The following is a 17981-nucleotide window of genomic DNA, read 5'->3' as shown; positions in this document are numbered from 1 at the left end:
GGTTAAGTAAAGTATTGTGCTGCAAACTATGTGTAAACATTGAACTCCGGATACATGCTGAGTATTGAAAATGCAGAGTATCAAGCAGGCGGAGGAATAGCTTTCGCACAGAGCCTGTTCCTCAGGGCTAACACAGCAGGTCTGCCAAATACAATTTATTTTCCTTAAGTTTGAATTTTCATTTAAAAATACTTGTTTTAAATTTGAACACAGCATGAGGTGTGTTTATATATAAAATAATTTATGTCCACTGCTTGTCTAAAATTCAAATTTAACTGGATATCCTTCAAGTAGGGGGGACGTGGAGGAGAACCAAACTGAAAGAGAACCTGTTTCTTTCCTCTGCCAAGAGCCAGGTCTGAGTGGGTTTGGGAGTGGAGGGGATGGTTGGAATCACACCGACGACTTGTTAAATTCTTCAATATCCCAAGGAATACATGGGAATAGGCAGAATCTGATGTGCAATGAGATCCAGTGGGGCTGGCGGAGTCCAGAGATGGATTCCAGCTCAGTTACTAATCAACATTTATTGGGACCTTGATGTGTGCCAGGCACTGCGCTAAGCACCCAGCTACATTACTTACATCACGCAGACTTTGTGAGGCAAAAGGGATGCCTGGGGTGAGAAGCTGAAGGAGATGCTCATGGTTTGTGTTGTGTACGTGTTCCCTCTTCAACAAGCCACTTAGCGGTGTGTTCGGGATCACTCAGCTGCAGTTCCCTCTATATATTCTAATTTAAAATGACCTCATTTTCCCCCTTCCCTTTTCTCTGTCCAATCCCATGAACCTCCCCTACATCCCTCTATCAAAAATATACCTTTTATAAAACTGTGTGTGGGGGTTGGGGATTTAGCTCAGTGGTAGAGCGCTTACATAGGAAGCGCAAGGCCCTCGGTTCGGTCCCCAGCTCCGAAAAAAAGAACCAAAAAAAAAAAAAACAAAAAAAAAAACAAAAAAACAAAAAACTTGTGTGTGTGTATCTATATATCTATATATATCTGTATATATCATACAGATATATGCCTAAATACATAAATGCAACTTGTTCATTTCATTTAATGATAATTATACGGATACGATTTCAGGGCTGATGACTTGGTATTGGATAATCAATTAGGGGGCGCATCCTAGGAGAGACTGGTGCTCCCATTCTCAGCATGCACTATTGCCTGTAGTTCTTTGTGTTGGGGTGAGAAGGCATGACATATTTGCCTTCTGCATTAGCATGGCTGTTGGTGTTGTTCTTGTTCAGGTCTTCTTCTGGCAGCCATCTTGATGAGGCAGCATGGGTGTAGTTTCCCTGTCCTTTCTAAGAGACACAAGATCATAGCAGATTTCTTCCAGCTCTTAAAGTCTTTCCACTGCCCTTTTCCAGGATGTTCCCGAGCCTTTGGTGCAGGGGTCGTGTTGTAGGTGTATCACATGGGGCCGGGCGCCCTACAATCATTACAATCATTTCTTCTCTGCTTTTTGACCAGATGTACTTTCCTGTAAATATCTCTGTCTCTATCACAAGGAGTTTCTTTGAGGATGGGTAAGAGCCACACTTACCTGTGGGTACAAGGATAAATATTTAGAATGAAGTCAGAAATGACACTGGTACCAATTCTTCTCTACTACCCTCAGGGAGCTGGCAAGATTCACAGTACACGGCGTGCATGCTTTTTCTCCTATTGAGTGGGCCTCAAGTCAAATTAGAGAACCGTTGGCTACCTCTAAGATTTAGTGCCACTATTATATCCGTAGAGTGATCAAGCTATGCTGGCTGTTGTGGTGCAAGGGCATTACAGATTGTTAGGACCACAGTGTAGGTTCCCTATACTGGAAGCCTGCCTAGCACTTTCTGGTACTTCAAGAGCTGACTGTCAGGCAGGAAGCTTTCAAGTCACATTCAGCATGGTCCTCCGGGCCTTCTGTCGGACATGCACGATGTCTCCAGAAATAGGACCTCACCTCCAGTGTCTGGAACTAAGGGCAATGGCAATGGCTTATCCTGTTTCAGCGGTCTCTTGGACTTCCCCAAGCAACAACTCAAAAGGGGTTTCCTCATGTCTGGTATTGGGGGGACTTTTGCTAGATGTTCTATGGCTCTTATGGGAAGCACTGTCAGCCCACGTGATATAGCTTCATTTAAACTACACGTGCATATGTATATATATATGTATGTATGTGGAGGTGTATGTGTATGTATATGCATATGATGTATATGTATGTGCTGTATATGTATGTGTATGTATATGTATATGATGTATATGTGCGTGTGTGTATATATATGTGCATGTGTGTATATATATGTGCATGTGTATATATATATGTATATGATATATATGTGCGTGTGTGTATAGATGTCTTTTTTTCAGATGTCCTTAGTGCTATTTTACCGCCCCCTTCTGTATTGACTTCCCTCTTCCCAAGTAAAGCATCCCCCCCCCCGTTTTACCCCATTTTACCATGTCCTCTTCAGTCTCTTTTACCTACTATTTCCCCATCTAGTGCCTACCCCATGTTCCTCTTTTCACTCTCCTGGTTTCTGCAGTTACTCGGGTTAGGTATCCATATCTGAGATTTGGAGCTAGGAGCCTCAGATGAGAGAGAACATGTAGCCAGTGTCTGGGTTACTCCATGTAGTACTGTCTTTCCTCCATTTACCTGCAAATCTGATAGCTTCACTTTCCTAACTACTTTCACAGTGAACGGTAGGTAGCACAACTCCATTATTCATCAACTGAAGGACACTTAGGTTGTTTTCGTGCTCCGACTGTGGCGAATAGAGCAGCACTGAGCATAACCGAGCTTCTCTGTGAAGGAGGATGGTGCGTCCTGTGGACAAAGGCCAAGGAGTGTAGCTGGTCACGTGGGGGTTTATGTATAACTGTTTTGAGAGTTCTCCACACTGAATTTCAGAGTACTGGACCAATCTGCAATGCCACTAACATTGAGTGCAAATTCTCTCTTCCCAGGTTCCCACAAGCATCTGCTGCTGCTTATTCTGTTAAAGCACTCTGACTGGCTAAGGTGGCATCCCAGACTCATCTTCAATTGCAGCTCTCGAATTCCTAGGGACAACAATGACTTTTTTTTTTTGAGCCATCAGCCACTTGTTATTCTCTTGAGAAGTCACTGTTCAGATCTGTTGCCCATTTTTTAAATGAATTATTTGGTGGGGTTTTGGATTCTTTTTTTAAATCCTTGATTTTGAATCGTTTTGTTTTGTTTTGTTTTGTTTTTCTAGACAGGATTTCTCTGTGTAGCCCTGGCTATCTTGTAACTCATACTGTAGACCAGGCTGGCCTTGAACTCTCAGAGATCCTCTTCACCCACCTCTGCCTCTTGAGTGATGGGACTAAAGTCATGTGCCAATGTCACCCCTTTCTTCCTTCTTTCTCTCTTTCTCCCTCTTTTCTTCTTTCTCTCTTCCTTTCTGAGTTCTTTACATATTCTGAGTACTAACTCTGTCAGATGTATACATTTTCTCCCATTCTGTGGGCTCCCTCCTCCATTGTTTCTTCTGAGGCACAAAAGCCTTTTCGTCTTATGAGGTCCCGCTTGTCAGTTGTTGGCCTTAGTCCCTGGGCATCCAGAGTCCTATTCAGAAAATCCTTTCCTACATTCCCTACCTTGTATTTGCTGCCTGTGTTTTTATGTAGCAGTTTCAGGCTTCACATTGGCGGTCCTCGGTCCCCTTGGACTTTGTTTTGAGTGAGGTGATGAGCAGAGATCTAATTTCATTCTGGCAGCCAGCTTTCTAATAACAAGAGGTGGGACCCAGGGGGCAAACTGGCCCTCCAGCCCATGTCTCACACATATGGCTTTGTCTGGGAGAGCTGGCCTTCATATGCTGTTAAATTCAAGGTGAGAATAGCTTCCATACCTGGGCAGAGTGGTTAGAAGGACCTGCCTGTGGAAGCAGGGTAGGAGATGGACTCTAGATCCTTAACCTCGGTCCAGGTTACCTCAATCCTGGCTACCCACCGGAATGCCTGGAAGGTCTTAGAAACTGCCAGCCATGCCACCCCAGTTGAGGCTGAGACCTCCAGTGCTGAAAACCGTGGACGGACAGTAGACTCACATCCAACTGACTCTAACAAGGGTTTCTTTTTCCCTCCTCTTCCCACCAGAGGCCTGAGAGTTGTCAAGGGCCTCAGTCTCATGGGACACAATATGTTGTGTGAAAGGAAGGCTGCCAGGTACTAAAGGCTAATGACCTCCCTGCTTTCTGTTTTCCTATAAATAAGAAGAACAAGAAGATAGCAAACGGCTGTTTCAATCCCAAACATGCTTGCTTGGGGGTCGGCAAGACTGATGTTTCTCAAACCTGAGTGGGGGATGGGAGGGCTGTGAAAGGGTAGAAATAGCCATGGTTTTATGTCTTGTACATCTAAGGGTACCCATTCCTGGAGTTTTCTTCCCCTTATTCAAAATGCTGCCTACAGAGGGCCAGAAGGAGGCTCTGAAGCCGAACCGAATCCTCTGATGCCATAAGGAGGTGAACACAGGCCCAGGATTGGATTCCAAGTGACCAAACATAGATGGCTACACCGTCAACTCCCTAAGTAAATTAAAGAAATATAGGAAACAACCATGCCTCTAATTTAATTTTAATGATTCGAAATAAAGTCTTTCTCTTTCTTTCTTTCTTTCTTTTCTTTTCTTTTTTTTTTTTTTTTTTTTTTTTTTTTTTAGGCTTTTCAAGACAAGGTTTCTTTGTGTAGCCCTGGCTGGCCTCGAACTCAGAGATCTGCCTGCCTCTGCTTCTTGGAGTGCTGGGATCAAAAGCATGCACTACCACTGCCTGATAAAATCAAATCTCGTAGATCGAATCATAACCCTCATAGAAGGCCACAAGTAACTTTGAGAATATGTGAAAGGGCTTTTAACATAATCTTTGGGCAGGGAAAATGGCTCATTGTGATTAAGGCAATTGCTACTAAGCCTAAGGATCTAAAGTCAGTCCTGAGACCCCCATGGTGAGTGGAGAGAACTCCCAAACGTCCCCTTCCCATGCATGCTGTGATATGCATGCACACACTATATGTAATAAAAAATCACAGCCGTTATTTCAGACCCTATCTTCACATAGCATCTCAGTTATGAAACCCATATTGTTTTAACACCACAAGCCCTAGAATGCTACCAGAGAGAGGCTTCGTTTCCAACAGCTCGGAGTCATGCCGTTCTGGGATTTCAAGGGCCGGAAGCGGCAGTCTTTCCTCTGCAGCTGTCGAGATGCAGCCTTTCCAGCTCTATCCTAGACCTGTGAATCGGAATTGCATTTCACCCTGGGGTGATGTGGTGCACAGTCTAGATTAACGAGCCTTGGCTGGGAACTGGGGAGATGGTTCAGTCTGTAAAAGAGTTTGCTGCACCAACAGGAGGACCTGAGTTCGGATCACCAGAACCCATATAAAAAGCCAGGCAGAGGTGTGTTCACATCCAGGTAAGCGACCAAGATCACTGCAGATGCACACTTGTAATCCCAGAGGCAGAGATAGGAGGAACTCCCTGGCTGTCAGTCCAGCCTGTTGGTGTGCTCCGGGTTCAGTGAGAGACCCATGCTTGTCATAAACATCAAGTGAACAGACTCTGAGAACGTGGGGAATGAGTCCATCCATGCTGATGCTCCAGGAGCACTTGATTAGGAAAGGCTCCACACCCATGTGTGAGGACACAAGCGCCCCAACATTGAAGGGGTGGCCCCCGAGATTAGGGAAGAAGTGAGACGTGGGTGGCAAAGGCAAGTGGGTGCTTCCCAGTGCCCGTGCCACCATTTGCAAGACCAGCTCTGTTGTGCCATTGTTTGGATGAGGAGACTGAGGTCACTTGACCACGTCATGTACCTGGATAGCTGAGGCTCTAAGAAGACTCTAGGTTGTGCCCAAGTAGCCACTTTGTGAGGCTGACACCTTTCCACCACTCTGCTTCCCTGAGTACAAAGCCTGCTCAGACACGTTCTCTCGGGCCCAGGAACCTTGCTGCCTTCACCCTGCAACCCTCTCGTCATCATAGCCTTCCTCCAGCTTCATCCCCCCACCTTGGGTTTTAATCAGAGACCACCTTCTGAAAAGATATAATTTACACACCTTAAAACTCACCTTTTCAAAGTATACAATTTAGCGTATTTTAGTATAGGTGCAGTTATGCAATGATTACCACTATCTAATTCCAGAACATTTCCATCGCCGAGTGAAGAAACCCTCCATCCATTACCTCCCGTCCCCCAGCCCTGCAAACCACTAATCTACTTCTGCCTTACAAATCTGCCTACTATGGACATTTCAGATAAGCAGATCATGTGATGTGTGGTCTCCGCCATGAGCATCTTGCAGTCGATATAATGTTTCTGAGACTCGTCCACATCCCAGGGCTTCGCTCCTCTCTCCTGCCAGGTGGCTTCCTGCTTGTTCAGATGTTTACCTTCTGACTACTCATTCATGAGCAGATGGGTATTTGGACTGCTCTCACCTTTCCCCGTTCTGGGGAAGGAGAACAATCCTTTACGTGGACATACACGCTCGTTTGAAATATCGATTCTGCTCGGTCGTGCAGTGACCCCACATTAAACTTGCTAGGGGAAATGCCGTGTCGTATGGGGTTTTTTTTGTTTTTTTTTTTTTTTTTTTTTAGAGAACATGCTCACCAATGTTTTTGATCTCTTCCTGAATTTGAACCAGAACACAATCTAGTCAGAGAGATCTAGGAAGCCATGAGAAAGAAGAGGAAACGGCTTCTTCCTGTGACCTTCAACCCAAACCACAGTGGCTGTCTAGGCCCGGAAAAGCAGCCAAAAGAGGAATCTGACAAGAATGCAGGGAGAGCAGTGTCTGGGGCTTCCAGCAGATGATTGCACAGAACACAGGATTCTAGAGCTGAGTTCAAATCTCTGGTAGTAACTCACTGAGTGACCTTGGGAAGAGGCTTTCTCCTTCTGGGTTCTCTGACTTCCCATCTATGGATCTACTTACACCATTATCCTTCCGCCAGCCACCCTTACTGCTCCCACAGCCCTGGCTTACGCTATTACGGTAACACGATGTGCTTTGGGAATTGCTAGAACTGCCCCAGGGAGCTGCTGGGACTACAGGTACACCTGAAGATGGGTGAGGGCAGCTCCCAGCTCTCTACTCTGTGACTAACAAGAGCCTTGCATCCTAGCAACAGGATGCTCAGCACTGTGCAGTGTCAATCAGGGTGGGGAGCCCCGATCTTGGTCCCTACGCAAATGAGGGAGGAACGCTAGACAGCAGTAGCTACCCCGAGACCACAAGCTCCACGTTCAGACCTTTATCCCGAGAAGGACCATTTGCTTTACCACGGGAGGGATGAAGTTCTTCTACTCCACTGTTTCCTTTTCCCAGACAAACCAGAAAACTACCCCCTCAGTGCTTTCCGTTGAGTGGGACTGTTTGAATTCCAAATGAGAAAACAGGCAGCAGCGGTGGGGCCTTTAAAAGATCGTCAGCAAGGATCCAGCTCTGTCTCATCTCCAAGGATGGAGTCCAAGGGGGTGCAGGCTGTCTCTACCTCCCGAGTGCTGGAATTACAGGCATCCACCACCGCGCCTGACATGGCTTTGTTAAGTAAACAGAGCGATCTGCACCTGAAGCATGAGTGGCCATGGAAGCCTTACGTACTATCTGGCCCTTTACAGAAGTGTCTTGCTGACCCCTGGACTAACCTATTCTGACTAGTACAGCTTCCCACAGCCCAGGGCAAGACCTAACACTCCAACCTTCAGAACGCAGCACTAATATGTGAAGCATACGTGGCAATATAAAATATTCAAAGTCGTAATCTCCAGGTGTGCTCCAGTCTCCCGGTGCTAAGCATGCTGGGAAGCAACGGTCACATTAGCATCAAGAAGAACGATGCACTAGACAGACTGCCATAAATCCTCCTGGCCCATCTACCCACCTTCCTTGACCCAGACATGGGCCCTGCTTCTTGACAAGAGTCAATCTCAGTGCTCCCAGCTTTGGTCAGGGTGAACTAAAGTAGCATTAGCATGGTTCACAGTGTCTGGAATGTGACAGAGCCAGAGCGATTCCGGAAGAGTCTTCCACTCTTCCCAAGGTCATCGCCACATTTACTGATGTCACTGGCTGCCTTGGCCTCTCCAGGGATGACATGACCCCCATCCCTCTCATTGCAGCAAGAGCCACAGAAGCACAGACACCTGAGCCAACCCTTGGCTTCCTCAGTGGGTCCCACAAGTGTCTGGCAAGAACTCAGGATTCAGAGACTCACTCAATAGGACAAACCTTGACTAAAGGAACCAAGAAGGAAGTTGAACACACGAGGTACAGGGCTCTCCTCTGCCTCAGAGCAGCCTTTCCAGAATATTCTCCATAGGCCCGGAACCTGCCACATCAGCTTAGATGTACCATCCGGGGTCTGATCACTCTTCTTCCTGCCTCTTTCCTGTTATTCTTGCTGAAGCCAGCACTCCCACCCCCGCAAAGCACTGGAGCCAACCTATCCTCAGGGTCCATTTTCTGAGAGCAAGCTAAAGTGGAAAGAAAGCTAATGTTTGCTGGTCCCTGTTATGTGCCAAGCACAGTGGACCTTGATAATGCGTTCTCATCTCATCTTACCCTTAAAAACTGCAAGGTAGTGATGTTAGTCTCACAAGAAAATGGAAGCGAGAAGCGGGGAGGCATCAAGCCGGCTGTCAGTTAACAGAGCTGGAAAGGCAAAACAAGATCAAACATGAAAGTCAACTCAGGCAGGACCTTCCTCGTGTGCCTGTACACCCTCTGTGGGTCCTGTGGCTTTGATCATTTGTGGAGCCTGGAGTCCCATCAGCTGCATGCCACAGAGAGTTGACCCGAGCCTCCAAAAATCAAGAAGGAATTGGGAGGGTTCCAAGAAAGAGACAGATGGGAAAGGGAGATTTGAAAGGGCTGGAAGCTCCATCCTCGTCAGGGGCAGACAAGAGGAGCCCTCACATTAGCCTGGACCTGCCTCTGCAGCTTGCAACGAGGCAAGGGTGCCCCCCACCAGAGCTGGGCATAGAGGAACCTGGGTGCAGAGAGCTCACGTGTGGTACAAAGGCGCCCCCTAGGGGCCAGCTGGCTGTGCAGGACCCAGGATACATGGCCCAAAATTCATTGCGCTCCTGAGACCTTTCTGCGCTGGGAGAAGGCCCGCTGGAATGGAAATAATGTAGGACTTCTAAAACCCAGGAAAGGTATGTAGGAAAGCACAGGAAACTACCGGACAGGGAAATCCTAAGAAAGACATTTGGTATTGTGACGTTTTGGGAAGAGCATCTAGAAGTTTCCTTTGGAACTTCAAAAGTTTAAAAGAAAAACTCCTAAGACGCTAAAAGTGAGAGGAAAGGGACTGAGGTGAGCAGCGCTGAGAACAAGAACTTGTAACCTACAAAACCATTCTACAGCAGACAAGAAGGCAAGCCAGAGGCTAGGCGGCGGCCAACACAGCTGCTACCATTGGTGTCTAGAATCTCCGAGCAGCCACGAATCCACGCGAGAATAGACACACGGCATTTACAATGGAGAAAGGGACGTGTTTCTTCTTAACCCAGTCTCAGTCCTTTGATTTTACCAATGAAGACTCGGAAGCCAGAGGCTGAGGTGAAGTCCTGCTAGCTCAGAGAGGCAGAGAAAACACACAGCTGATGTTCCTCCTCAGCCAGCATCTCACTGGGAATCCTCTCCCACACCGGCTCACAAAACTTCCTTCAAACTCAGTGTCCCTCCCTTCTTCCTGTATGTCATTCGTCCTCCTAACGCCCTCTTTTACTCTCTGTGTTTTTTTCTTAATAATCCTATGTTCACTTCCTGTCAACTGGTGGCTTGCTCTGAGTTCTGTAAAGCTGGACACTGCAGTACCCATGTCTGCAATTCCCAGACTTCTGTGAGACAGTAGGGCAGAGACAAGAGAATCCACAGAGTCTTGAGCAGCTAGGCTGGCCCACACATTGCCGATGAGACCTTGTGTTGAAGTGGAAGGAGGGCGTTGACGGAGGTTATACTCTGGCCTCCACACTCACTCCACAATACAGGTTTGTGCACACTCGAAGCACACCTGTAGTCGCAGCACTGAGGAGGCTGAAAAAGGAAGACTGTGGTAATAGAAGTGCGGGGATGGGGTTGGGGATTTAGCTCCGTGGTAGAGCGCTTGCCTAGGAAGCGCAAGGCCCTGGGTTCGGTCCCCAGCTCTGGAAAAAAAAGAACCAAAAAAAAAAAAAAAAGAAGTGTGGGGACTGGAGGGAGTTCAGCAGTCAAGGCTGCTTACTGCTCCGGCAGAGAAGTCAGTTTCAGCGCCCACACCCACATGGCAACTCAGAGACCTCTATAACTTCAGTTCCAGGGAATCTGACCCCCTCGTTTGACCTCCTCCAGCACCAGGCACATGCATGTTGCACATACATATATGCATGCAAGGCTCATACACATAAAAGTAAAACTAAATCACTTTAAAATTAGGGAAAGATCAAAACAGGGATTTCAACCATGCAAAAATATAAAAGAAACACAAACCCAAGAAGATGTTCAACCCCCTTAGTAACAAGAAAAATGCAAGTGGAAGCCAAATTGAGATGCAGACCGGTAACCACCCAGTTGGCAGTAGATGGAAACAGGCAACGCCAAGCAAGAGCAGCGATGCAGAACAAGGGACGTTCATGTGCGCTGCTGGGGAGAGTGTAGCTGGTACAGCCTCTGGCAACAGCTTGGCCTTATCTGATAAAATTAAAAACATGCAGGTCGTAGGAGCAGTTTCACATCTAGATAAATACTCTTCCATGCAGCCAAAGACATGAACAACCATTATTTATAACAGCCCCAAACTGGAAGTTACCAAAACCTCCCTTCTCTGTGGGAGGAAGACGTCACAGCACAGCCCCACACTCAAATGCTCTTTTACGTGATGGGCGAACCCAGCAACAGAAGACTGGGAGATGCAAGCAAGCTGTGGGACGATGCTTAAACCCAATCCTTTTTGGTTTTTGTTTTCTGTTTGTTTGCTTAAGACAGGGCTTCTCTGTGTAGCCTTGGTTGTGGTTGTGCTTGTTCTGGAACTCACTCTGTAGACCAGGCTGGCCTGGAACTCTGAGATCCTCCTGCCTCAGCTACAACTCCATCCTCCTGATGAGAGCTCAGGGAGTGAACAACACAGGGCCTGGCAGTATTGCTGTGGTGAAGCCACTTTTAAAGAGCAGGGGGACATGGCTCGGTGGCTAAGACTGCTCACTCTGAAAACGTGAGGACCTGAGGGCCTGAGCTTGAATCTACCACACCAAGGTTAGAAGGCTTGTGTGCCTGTAATCCCAGTACTGGGCAGGCCGGACTGCTGCAGAACGCTAGTAGCTGGACAACTCCGCCAAAAAAAGGGGCAAGCCTCAGCTTCAGGTTCAGTGAGGGACTCTCACCTCTGCAAGTGTACAGGCACACGGATCTGTACAGTTCTGGCATCCAACACACACACACACACACACACACACACACACACACACACACGCACACATTTAAAGAAGAACGAAAAATAGGAAATTACATGAAATCACTAAGGAGAAACAAACAGGCACTTTATAGGCACTAGGAGTATTTTAGGGGAAGGATCCACATAAAAAGTGAAGAATAAAATCATGTGTCTGCCCCCCACCCCCAGCACGGTGGGAGAGAGGAGACAGGAGGGTTGGTGGGGCTTGCCGTGCCAGCCTAATTCAGGTTCAGTAAAACACCCAACTGCAGAGAAACAAGACAGAGAATGAGAGCACAAGACACCCATCCTTCTCTGGCCTCTGAGTGCACATATTTGCACACATGTATGCACAGACCACACACACTCAGAAATTGTTTTTAAGGTTGGGGTGTAGTTGATAGAGTATTTGTCTGAAGGCACAAAGCCCTGGCTTCAATCTCCAGTACTATGTAATCTGGGTGAGGCCATACATGCCTTTAATCTCTGCACTTAGAAGATTGAAGAAGGAGGATCCTGAGTTCAAAGGTCATCTTCAGCGACGAAGGGAGTTTATGGCCTGCCTGGGATACCTGAGACACCATCCCATCCCAAAATAATTTTTTCTGCCAGGCAGTGGTGGCACATGCTTTGAAATCTCAATGCTCAGGAAGCAAAGGCAAGCAGATCTCTGTGAATTCTAGGCCAGCCTAGTCTGCAGAGTGAGTTCTAGGACAGACAGAGGTATCCAGAGAAACCCAACCTCAAAATTGTTTTTGAAGTTTAGTATGTGGTGTTTTATTAGTATTCTGTATCTATCGGATGCCACATATGTTCTTTACAACTGAACTTCTCACCAAAATCTTTTCTTTAAAGAGCAAGATGCAGGCATTGTAACATACTCTACACTCTTGGCACTCAACAGGCTGAGAAAGGAGGGTAACAAGTCCAAAACCAGTCTAGACCATATAGGTGACCCTGTTTCAAAGAAAAAGTTTAAAAGAGAACTGAGTTTCCAAAGGGTAAGCAGACTGCAATCAGATGGGGTGTGTGTGTGTGTGTGTGTGTGTGTGTGTGTGTGTGTGTGTGCGCGCGCGCCTGTCTCTGTGTGTCTCTGTATACCTATCTCCATGTGTCTGTGTATGTATCTTTGTGTGTGTGAGCATCTGTCTATGTGTGCCTATGTGTGTGTCTGTGTGTGTGCCTGTCTCCGTGTCTGTAGTCTGTGTGTGCCTGTCTCTGTGTGTCTCTGTATGCTTGTCTGTGTGTCTGTATGTGTATCTGTGTGTGCACCTGTCTATATGTGCCTGTGTGCATGCCTGTGTCTGTGTTCACGTGTGTGCAACTGAAGCACACATGCGATTATCTGAGGGTAGAAGACCATTAGGAAAAGCCGGTTGGGGTGGAGGCACCAATGGGGAGGGTCTCCACTGTGCCACGTGTTAGTTTGCAGTCTTGAGGGGCAGTAAATGTTGCCTTGTCAATCAGACAGAGCCAAGCACTCACTGAGTGACTGCAATTCTGGATGCCAGTGAATTAGAACTCACTGTTGTATCTAATAACCCCTCTGTGACATTTGCCTGGCATTTCAGTTCGTAAAAACACTTTCAAGTGCCACCTCAGTCACTTCCCATAATCCTACAGAGAGGTAGCCGAAGACGGTTATTTGTGTGCCTGTTTTATCTTATTTTAAAACCAGGGCCTCGTGTATGCAGGCTGGCCTCAAACTTACTAGGTAGCTGAGGATGCCCACGAACTGCCCATCCTCCTCCAGGACCAGAGTGCTGGTATTCAAAGCATGTACCCCACCCCATATCCAGTTTCTGTGGTGCTATGTCTCTAACCCAGGGTTTTGTATATGCTAAGCAAGCGCTCTACCCACCGAGATACGTCCAAGACCCTCTGTGATTCATTTGCTTGCTAAGATTATTATTATTTATCTGATAACGTATTATGTATTCTATTACTTATTAAATTATGAATAAAATATGACATTTTATTATTTATTTAACTGCATGTGTGTATATGTGCGTTTGGGTGCTGTGCCCGTGGAGGCCAGAATAGGGCATATGATAGGATGCCCTAGGAGACCAATTCCCTGATGCTGGACTTACAGGAGCTGTGGGTACTGGGAACTGAAATTGGTCCTCAGCGAGAGTGGTTATTGCTCTTAACTGCTGATCCATCTCTCAGTCTCACCTGTATGACTCTTAAAGGAAAAGAAATCAAGCCACAGAAAGCTAATGATAGTCTCTTATTAGTCCCACCCAGCTAGTCCCTCCCCTTCTTGGAAACAAGTCAGCCTCCCCCTGGTCACACTCCTGGCAGTCCCCAACTGCCTGTTTCTCTCAGCTTGGCTTATATTCTCCTTGTCCTGATAAGCATTGACTTTCTATTTCTTCTTCCTTAAGGAATTTTCCTTGGCTTTCCCACTGTCTGCTGATAGGTGCTTGTTTTTTCTTTATTTGTCCTTTTGTTTTGTTCTGAAAGAGAACTTGCCGTGCTGCCCAGGCTATCTTTAAATTCCTGGACTCAAATCATCTTCCTGCCTCAGTATGCCAAATCAGGACAATGGGTGCATGACACCTTACCCAGCTCTATGTGGTCTTCCATTTCCAATTATGCATTGTCAGTGTCTTGACACTCATCTTGACTAGTGTCTGTGATGTGACAATGGGCTACAGAGCACACCAAAAACTGCAGCTGTTCTCAAGGGCACATAGGCATGACTAGTCTGCAACCTACCCCAGCCCCTCAGAGCCAATGGCAGAATGACATTGTAACTGTGAGAGATAACTGAGTGCTTAACTACTGTCTTTCCACGTAGTTTGGGACATTTTAAATTAGATAGTGTTTACTATATAGCATGTGTTAACTGACAGACCATTCCTCATTTCCTTTCTCATCCAGTGATCCCAGAGAGTAACAGGGAGACATTAAACCAAAGGCCTTGCTGACATCGGAGCCATTTCACCCTCCCACAGGCTCAGTTTCAACGTTCCCAGTCGATTTCAAGAGAAAGAGTTGAAGGCTAGGAATGTGGCTTGCCTATCATACACAAAGCCATGGGTTCCATTCCAGCTACTGCATAAGCAAGAAATAGTGGTGGACACTTGTAATTCTAGCCCTTGGGCAGTAGCCACAGGAGTATGACAAGTTCAAGGTCATCCTTGGCTGTATCGCAAGTTTGAATCTAACCAGGGAAATCTGAGATTGTCACCTGTGTGCATGTGTCCACATGTGCACGAGAGAGAGAGAGAGAGAGAGAGAGAGAGAGAGAGAGAGAGAGAGAGAGAGAGACTGAGACTTGCATGCTAGCAAAATATTTTAGCAGTGAAAAGACACTATGTGCTATAGTACTTTGGGCTCCCCAAGAGTAAAGGCCCAGAAGTGTTGTTGCAGGGGACACAGGCAAAGGGAACTTACCCCAAGCTCTGAATTTGGTCTGTATCATCCCGACTTGGAGGAGGGTGGGGTAAGGGAAGGGGGATAGGGAGAAGAGGATGCTGGGAGATGATACCAGATTCCTTCCCATTCACACTGAGACTGATGGAGACTGAAGTTCTAGCCCTCTCCTCACTTGCTGCATGAGCTTCGGCAAACCTCTTCTCTTGGAAGGGAGGGCCTTTCATCTGAGCGGCTCAGAGATGCACTCCCTGTTCTTCACAGAGGCTTGGAAACAAATGAACTCCTCAGTCACATGATCTTCATTTGCATTTTTATAACCTAGGCTGGCATCCAACTCCTGTTCACACACACTGGGAAATCATGTCCTGTCATGTCCCGTCATGTCCTGCCCATTGTTGAGTTGAACAGGCCAAGGGTGGTTCAGGCTAAGTTTTTTCACCTAGTGGTTCTGGACAGATTCTAGATCATCATTCTTGAGAAAATTCCAGAAGGAGGTGTTAACTGAATTGGTAACAACTGCCCTTCTAACACTCTCAGTGGTAGGCAGGAAACAGTTTTCTGTTGCTCTTTTATCTACGAAGGAGATACATGTGACAAGAACTCATTGGCATTTTTAACCACAATATAGGCAGGGATCTCATTCATGAGTAAAATTGTAAACAGGTGCTAAAAAAAGAACCTACCTATGTTGCTAGTCAAAGAAAGATAGATTGAAGCAAAATTGAGAGCTCGAGTTAAGACTTAGAAATGCTTCAAAGCAACAATCTTCTACATATTGCAACAGAACAAATTCACTGATGTAATGTTGGTGGTGTTGTAAATTCTCAATGCTTCTGTTGGGAGGCAATATGACAGCACAGGAGCAGGACCATATTATGATTACTGAGAAGTAGGGCAGTATAAAATCTGCAGTAAAACATTAACATCGGCAGTAGCTATTATAGTGAAAGAAAAAATCCACAATTCCAGGCATGAGAGAATTGCTACATAGACTCCGATGATGGCCCCACATTTGTCTCCCCTGTAGCTGTCAGGGTAACTAGGGAGATTAGCAAGATGTTTGTTATGAGAAAACCATCCCAAGCTTCAGGGTAACACATGTACTCTGATGGCAGCTCTGTGCAAATGTCCATTGCAATGTCCCAGGACCAGAAGGTATTAAAATAAAATCAGCCGTAGTACTCAGAAGGCAAGATGTTCTAAATTATTCTTAATTTCTGTTTAGATGCCACTTTGTCTTCAACTAACTAGAGAAAAGAAAGCACAACAGTTTAAAAAGGAATTAATCTTCCTGTCAAATCCCCCACTAGACAATAAGAAAGGCAGCCATCTTGCTTATCTCACCTAATAATATTTGCCGGTGTGTGGCTGATGGTGTTCTATATGAGTGCCTGTGGAGTCATCACCGGGGGCTGCTAGTCTTTCTAAAGGGTTGGTGAATAACTGAGGAAGGCCTCCTGCTTTTCTAAGATGTCTTTGCCAACTCCCCTCTTGAGAGCTTAACACATTTTCTTTTACAAGCGGCTTCCAGAAAGCCAGCACCTTCCCATCTCCCACAGTTTGATTGGCAGAAGGAATTTGTGATCTCAAAAGTGATCCCCGGGGTCAGCCAGGAAGACAGGAACCTTCTCCCATTTCTCTGGCACAGAGGCCTGACCTTGAGCCAGAATGATCCACAGTCACTTGGAAACTAAGCTTCACACCAGAAGGGGGCAGTCGGTGTCCCTCCTTCCTGTACATGACCAGCACCTTCCAAAATATCTGCGAAACACTTTGATAGTAAACTGTTCAAATCCCGACACCCAGTTCATCTTCTACAGTACTGTAGGTTTGCCCTGATGTAAGAAACACCCACACCCACCCCATAACCAACATTGCAACTGGAAAAACCAATTTCAAATAGGCCAAGAGAATGTCCGTGGCCAGTTCCTCAAAGAGTAGCCCTGTCCACAAGGGCAGCTGCCAGAAGGAGCCCAGCTCACTTTGCTTGGCGCCCTCTGTGATCTTCCCACTGCCTCCAGCCGGCTGAGGTTACAGGAGTCTCTGAAAAAAGCAAGCACGATGTTTTTTTTTCCTAAACACAGAATAAAAATGCTTTTTACATCACCGTGCCAAATTACAAAATTGATCGGGCCTTGTGACCTTTGGATACACTTTAGAGGATGAAAAGCATAAAAATAGGAATTATATCTGTACGCATTTATAAATCCGGGGATGGAGCTCAGTGCTTGCCTAGCATGCATAAAGCTGTGGGTTGGATCCTCAACATACCTGTAATCCCAGTACATTTAGGAGACGGAGGCAGGAAGTCAGGATTTCAAGGTCATCATCAGCTGTCTAGCTAGGTTTAAACCAGCCTAGAATATGTGAGACCCTGAGACCCTGATAAATACAACAGAGAGAGAGAGAGAGAGAGAGAGAGAGAGAGAGAGAGAGAGAGAGAGAGAGAGAGAAAGGTGGGGAGGGGGTGTGTGTCTAAAAACAAAGATACATACAGAGATGCTCAGAGCTTACAACTGTGCTTACGGTTGCAGTTAAAGCGCGAGGCAGTCCAGACGACCTACTATGGGGCAGAAGCTGAGAAAACTGTGCTGTGGTCATACTGACACTGGACATGGTCAGCCCGAAGAACAGAGCTGGTGTCCAGCCTGTCAGATGAATAATGGAATGTTCGATGTTAAGTCAAATATTTCCTGACTTTTGGGCCAGGTTCTCTAGCTGGACAGCAGCCCTCAGGGGAAAGGGTCACTTATCAGGTGACACCACAGGTCAGGCCTACAGCACTGACTCTTTCCCATTACCCCGAGACTCAGAACAGGGTGGAGGTGGGGTAAGGGTTGGGGATGGGGGTGGGGGAGGAATGTAATTTACATAAGCCCCCAGGGAGAAGCTAACTCTTGGAAACTGAAGACAAGTCACGAAAATTTGTTATTTCCACCTGGGACCTCATCCAGGCTCCCGCATCTGTCTGTAGATCCTGCAGGTGACTCCGGAGTCCTTTGGCTAAAGAGAGTGTGACTAAGCTCTTTTTGGTATTTGTCACTAGGAAAAGTATGGAGTGCCAGCATTAAGCTGAATGAGTCCATGCCTTAGTGACAGCTTTGAAAACAAGACCAAGGAGGCTAGGAACACCAGGGACGAGACCAGGTG

General features: G+C 46.5%; 1 long non-coding RNA gene across 2 annotated transcripts; it reads right to left on the bottom strand.

The window, feature by feature from the left end:
• Window positions 1–1044: 1044 nt before the first annotated feature.
• Window positions 1045–17510, bottom strand: LOC134480068 (uncharacterized). Of its 2 annotated transcripts, XR_015627332.1 has the most exons (6): window positions 17358–17495; window positions 16814–16874; window positions 16489–16592; window positions 15515–16078; window positions 14850–15404; window positions 1045–1553 (listed from the first exon to the last, which is right to left on the bottom strand). It is a non-coding gene; the product is annotated as an uncharacterized LOC134480068 (long non-coding RNA). The 2 variants fall into 2 exon arrangements; XR_015627333.1 differs by lacking the exons at window positions 16489–16592; window positions 16814–16874 and having other exon boundaries at window positions 17327–17510.
• Window positions 17511–17981: the final 471 nt, after the last annotated feature.

This window comes from Rattus norvegicus, chromosome 8 (assembly GCF_021556685.1).
Source record: "Rattus norvegicus strain SHRSP/BbbUtx chromosome 8, alternate assembly SHRSP_T2T, whole genome shotgun sequence".
Taxonomy (NCBI): Eukaryota; Metazoa; Chordata; class Mammalia; order Rodentia; family Muridae; genus Rattus; species Rattus norvegicus.
The sequence above is the reverse complement of the archived record's forward strand: the minus strand, read 5'-3'. Positions and strand labels throughout refer to the sequence as shown.